Source organism: Schistocerca nitens, chromosome 9 (assembly GCF_023898315.1).
Source record: "Schistocerca nitens isolate TAMUIC-IGC-003100 chromosome 9, iqSchNite1.1, whole genome shotgun sequence".
NCBI lineage: Eukaryota > Metazoa > Arthropoda > Insecta > Orthoptera > Acrididae > Schistocerca > Schistocerca nitens.
Window position 1 is genome coordinate 390,056,723 of NC_064622.1, and position 6,319 is coordinate 390,063,041.

Sequence of the window (6,319 nt, forward strand, 5' to 3'; positions counted from 1 at the left end):
CAGTCCTACGTCAGATTACTGTCTAGCCCTCCAGCTGCTACTTCTGCCCATGACTAATCTTGCTGTGTGTAGTTTCTATACAAACTTTGGTATACCTGTCCATATTAATTACGGTAATAGCATCCTCAGCCTTTTCCGCAGTCGCCGACTTACTCATTCCGTAGCTTACGAGGCGCAGTCACGAAGTTTTAATTATCACCAAGAAAAGTAAATTATATTTCGTAAACAATTTTTGGATTCTTTGCAGGTATATGTCTACTGTCCTGGTACACAATCGCATCTCGGCGCCACAGTACAGTAGGACGCGACTACTGGAGGCAAGGCAGAATGGCGCAGCCCATCGGTAAAGTGGAGTATCAGGAAGTACTTCGTTTTCGGAAACAGAGGGAACGTTGCAGCTGTAAGAGATCAATACCGACAGCTAAAGAAGTCTTTTGGATTGACCTTACAACTGCAACATTGCCGCTACTGAGGAAGACGAATTACCAAACGATATTCCCCTTTCTTCCCAATGGACTGGCTCTGGGGTTTCTAAGTGTACCGGGATTGCAAATTCAACTGCAAACAAACTAAAAATTAATAACAAGTTTCTTGTGTCAGCCATTTTCGCAGCGGCTGTACAAAAATTACAGTAGTTCAAATCAACAACGCCTTTTGCATGCTGCATATTAAGTTTTTTTTTAAATTTGTCTTGTGCAACGAGACGCATCTCACTTCAGCTACAAGCCATCTTCAGTGGGGCTCTTGAAATATTACACAATTTTTCTCGTTTGCACATACAGGTTTTCGTTTGCACTTGCAAGTTAGAGATCTAAAACAGTTCGTTGAGGTTTTTATATTGGAATGGAACAGTACTTACAGATCAGCGCCTAATTCATTATTTTTAAGCCAAATAGCTTTGTCTCAGGTGGCAAACTGGTTGAAAGTTTGCGCTTTTCTTTTTGGTCATTGTTTTAATGTATAGCAATATAGTGTCATTTGTTTCTGTGTTACCAACTTTCTCAGTTCTTGCCTTCATCTGTTTTTTTTGTGTGACTGTAGGTGTGTGTACGTGTGTATTTTTATTTTATTTCATTTTTTATATCCAGTGTAAACAGTGATTAGTTAGTCATATTCACTAGGTCATTTCATAGTATCTTCCTTTCAGCCATTGTTTGTAATTTTCTTTAAGGTGAGAACGTCCCTTCCTTTATTTACTTTCATGTCTTTCTCTCTTGTACTAGGTTTGTGGTGGTTTTCTCTTAATTGTTCTGCAAAAGCTGAGTGGCTTATCCCATATTTCCATGCTCTGATACGTTCTTTGTACCACGTGTCGAATGGTCTGCTGGTTTATCCTACATAACTTCCATCATACGTGTTGCATTGCGGTTGGTATATTTCTGCTTTCTGTTAGATGTTGTGTCTTCTGTAATTTTTGGACTGTATTTTTGGACTGAACTATTTGTCCTGTCTTTTGAAAATGTTTGTTATTTTATGTATGAGTTTGTGCATGTAGGTCATAGTGTAACATCTTGATTCTTCTTTCTTCTTTTCCATATATTCTTTGTGTCATTGTTGTTCTGTTGCTGTATGTGCTTGTTTGTGTATTGTTTTGTTGATGGAATGGTTTTGGCTGAGTATGTGTCATGTTTATTGACTCTATTTGATCTTTAATTTTTTGTTTAACTTTGCGTGATAATGTCTAGTTGTTTCTGGTGGCACTGTGTTGAGTCAAAGAAGCATGTGTGTGCATGCTGATTGCTTCCGTGAATGTGGGTGATTTGAAGTCTCATGTATGATCGTGTCAAAAATTTATAATGCAATTTTATGTTTTCGATGCGGTAGTAAACCGTTGGTGAATAGTCCTTGTACTGTGGTTGCTTACCAACCTTCTGTTTTTCGTGGAGACAAGACAGTATTCTGGGGTTATCAGTCGAGCTTCGTTTTGAAGCCACCTCAAGATAAGTTTTCTAACAGTCAACATAAATTTCAGTTCGCCCAGAGAACCTGCATTTTCGTAAGATGCTATATTTGTTTAATGCTACCTAGTCTTTGCTTCATTCATGAGGCGCTCTCATCAGAATTTCTAGGGATTGTCTTCCTGTCATGTTATGCAACTAAAGCAATTCTACTCCATATTTACTAATTGTGTACTACGAATTGCTGCCCCGAGGAGTAACCATCACTTCTGACATTTATTGTCAACAACTGAGACGCGAGCACTGTCCAAGAATAACACAGGGAAGACTCTTTGAAGTGAGGCACTCATTCTGCTAGACTGACCAAAAACGCTATCGGGAGTTTGGTTGGAAAGTCATTCTGCCCCCACATTATTCACCTGATGTTGCGTCCTCAGGTTTTCACCTTTTCCGCTGTCTATCAAGCAACTTTCAAGGAGTTTTCTTTCAGGATGAAAATGCTCTTGGAACATGGTGCGACAAGTTCTTCGCCTCAAAACTAAGTGATTTCTACAATTGCGGAATCGAAAAGTAACCCCAGCATTAGCAAGCTGCTGAAAATAGTGAAGGAGAATATAATACTGATGAGTAAAGTCTCTGTTATGTGTATCTGTTTTGTTTGTCAAGCTTACGGAAAAACGCTACGAACTTACGCACCAACCCAGTAAATTTCACGCCGGCTCATGTCTTTCAAACTATTGTTAAAAATGTTTGTCCTGGAGTCATTAGTTATTGTAACTGATTTCCATTGAGGAGAATCTGTACTGTACTGCACTATCTTATTTGACCTAAACAGCTATTACCGAACGAGGTGATGCAATGGTTAGCACACTGGACTCACATTCGGGCGGATGACGGTTCAAACCTACGTTGGACCATCCAGATTTAGATTTTCCGTTATTTCCCTAAATTTCTGCATGCAAGTGCTGGGATGGTTCCTTTGAAAGGGCACCACCGGTTTCCTTCCCACCTCTAACACAATACGAATGTGCGCTCTGTCTCTAATGACCTCGATGTCGACGTGACGTTAAACCCCATCTTTTTTTTTTAACGACTGTGGATCGTGATCGGAGAATCTGGGTATAAAATTATTTTCTTACTTTGAGCTTCATCAAAGAAAACATCAATTAGAGTCCTGCTGTCTTTACCCTCTTGCTTTGGATGGTTAATTACTGAGATAAAATTGTAGATGTACCAGACAAACTTTGAGGAAACCACAAAGTGATACAACAGTTGTGATTCGCTTTAACAAGTACGCCGAATACAATGACAGACTCAGTTGCTCCACTTCTACATCAAACGTTTTGTAAGTCGGTAGGTGCGCGTTGCTTGCGCATCGCTGGGACAATGCTCAGTTGTGTAATAACATGCCAGCAATGCTGACAAGCGGTGCTTAAGAAATGAGGCACACCCCTCAATTATGGCCGACGATTCACAACCAATGACAGCAGTTGTAGTTAAACGTCACTGGGTACGCAAGAACGGTGAAAGAAAAATCACTAACTTCACATATCACGTATGTAGCAACAAAACGGTGACCAGCAGCAATGCCGAAAGCCTTGACTGGTTTGATGTGGCCGTCACGAATTCCTCTCCCGTGCTAACCTCTTCTACTCAGAGTAGCTCTTACAACCTACGCCCTCAATTATTTGCTGGATGTATTCCAATCTCTGTTTTCCTCTACAGTTTTTGCCCTCTATAGCTCCCTCTAGTACCATGGAAGTCATTCCCTTATGTCTTAACAGATGTCCTATCATCCTGTCCCTTCTCTTTATCAGTGTTTTCCACGTGTTCATTTCCTCTCCGATTCTGCGTAGAACTTTCTCATTCCTTACCTTATCAGCCCATCTAATTTTCAACATTCGTCAGTAGCACCACGTCTCAAATGCTTCGATTCTCCTCTGTTCTGGTTTTCCCACAGTCCATGTTTCACTACCATACAATGCTGTACTCCAGACGTACATTTTCAGAAATTTCTTCCTCAAATTAAGGCAGATATTTGATATTTGTATACTTCTCTTGGCCAGGAATGCCTTTTTTGCCATTGCTAGTCTGTTTTTGATGTCCTTGTTGCGTCCGTCATTGGTTATTTTACTGCCTAGGTAGCATAATTCCTTAACCTCTACTTCGAAACCATCAATCCTGAAGTTTCTAGCTGTTCTCATTTCTACTACTTCTCATTACCTTCGGTACTCACTAGACCGTACCTTGCGTTCAGCAGATCATGTAATTCTTCTTCACTTTCACTCAAGATAACAAAGTCATCAGCAAATCGTATCATTGATATCCTTTCACCTACAGTCGTGGAAGTATAGTTGTATATTATGCACCAAAATTAATTTCAAGGAGCATCCTGTTCTATAGCTCCAAAGTAGAGAACATGTAAGACGCTTGTGCGTCGTTTTCTTGAGCAGTACTCCAGTGTTTGGGATCCTTTGCCATGTACTAGATAATATTAAAGGACGAGGCTGAAAACGGTGTTATAGTGCAACTAAATATATGTAACCGATCATTTCAATAAATACGATGCCACTGAGGAGATGCTAAGAAAACTTGCGTATGTGGGATTCTTTGGAAGAAAAACTGTGTCACTTTCGCGAAAATTAGCAGAAGTACTGTAACTAACGAATATTCAAGAGCGGTTGTATAACTATGTTATTGCATCCGTCTTGCAGCCAACGCGAAGGTGACAGCGACAGGAGAGATTAGAGCACCTACAGAGACACAATACCCCACCCTCTCCCTGCCCCCAACCACTTTCAGTTTGCGAGCAGAACGGAAATTACGCAGATATTTAAAATTGCAGGCATTTAACATTTCAAGGAATTTGTTTTCGACTAGGAAAATAGCATAGAAGAACTCTCGGAAAGAGAATGTTCCTTGGTGGATATTGCGATAGTGAACTAATGTCTGTCTTCCCATAAAGGCTGCTGATGGTATGTGTACGCTGAACGTCAATATGACTTCTTGATATCATCGATTTTCTTTCATAGAAAACTTTTACTACCCTCGAATTGTCAGCTAGTTTCCTTTTTCTTCTGCGTGAGCTGTAACCCTTAGGATTGTTGCGATTTTCCTGAAGTACCTACGAATAATCCTTATTGTTAACACTGAAGCCGGAATATTTTGTCAGTAAAATAATTTCGTTGTTACTCTCAGTTTTGGCGTTTAAATTTTCTTGAAGTCTTATATGAAGATCATTGGGTATTTCCCTCATTTTTTTGCGCTTAACGGAGAATTTGTGCAACTCACTGCCGATGATGTTCTTAGACTACTCGGGGTCGTCATTTTGCTTAACTTCTGTATTGTTCTCTCTGGGTCAATGCTTCTTTCTTGGTTATTTAGTAGCTTTATGGCATGTGGAGTAGGTAAATTCATAGACAAAACTTTTATTATTATTATTATTATTTTAATGTTCAGGCACGTGACTTACTGTCATTCGCCATCTTCCCCTTCCCAATACAGTTGTTAAGTCTGAATTACAATTATTTAATTTTGCACATTCTTTTAAATGTTCTTTTTTCATGGTCGATCCAATCTTGCGACACAGAACACCTTATGGAGACAAAAGAATGGCGATCTTATGAAGATGGGCGGCCAGTCATGTCCAGTAGTCAAGCTGTATATGGTTACTGCTTCTCGTCTTGGTCCGGCTGGCGCTACCGAGGTTTTCGCAGATATTTCCCTCGGATAAAATTTTATTGAATCGATGTAATTCTTCTTGAAATATGATGTTAACAATGCGTTTCAATGCAATATAACACGTATTAATTTTTCCAGTCTGCTTAATTTTAGTGCCCACTTGGCTAGAAAATCTGCTTTTCATTAGCACTGAATTTTAATTGTCTTATTGGTCTGTTGTAGACATTTAATTACTTCTTGAAATTCTTTACGTTGAACGACTTTTGGACCTTGTGTGTTGACAACGTCCGATATAGCAGTTCAGCTAATTTGTATTTTCCGCTGCCTGCTATTATTGTTACATGAATCTTTATATTTTAGCCATTAAAAATGATTTGACAGACGAATCAGTTTGTCATTCTGAAGCAGTACTACCCTTTGAATACTTATTTCAGTACCGAGCGAGGTGGCGCAGTGGTTAGCGCACTGGACTCGCATTCGGGAGGACGACGGTTCAATCCCGTCTCCGGCCATCCTGATTTAGGTTTTCCGTGATTTCCCTAAATCGCTTCGGGCAAATGCCGGGATGGTTCCTTTGAAAGGGCACGGCCGATTTCCTTCCCCATCCTTCCCTCACCCGAGCTTGCGCTCCGTCTCTAATGACCTCGTTGTCGACGGGACTTAAACACTAACCACCACCACCACTTATTTCAGTACATTCTAATGCAGCAGAATTGACATAGATACTGCAGGTGTTGATT

General features: G+C 40.1%; 1 non-coding gene across 1 annotated transcript; it reads left to right on the forward strand.

The window, feature by feature from the left end:
• The first annotated feature begins 6,018 nt into the window (after positions 1–6,018).
• Positions 6,019–6,091, forward strand: Trnaa-cgc (transfer RNA alanine (anticodon CGC)). The gene has a single exon. It is a non-coding gene; the product is annotated as a tRNA-Ala (tRNA).
• The last annotated feature ends 228 nt before the right edge of the window (positions 6,092–6,319 follow it).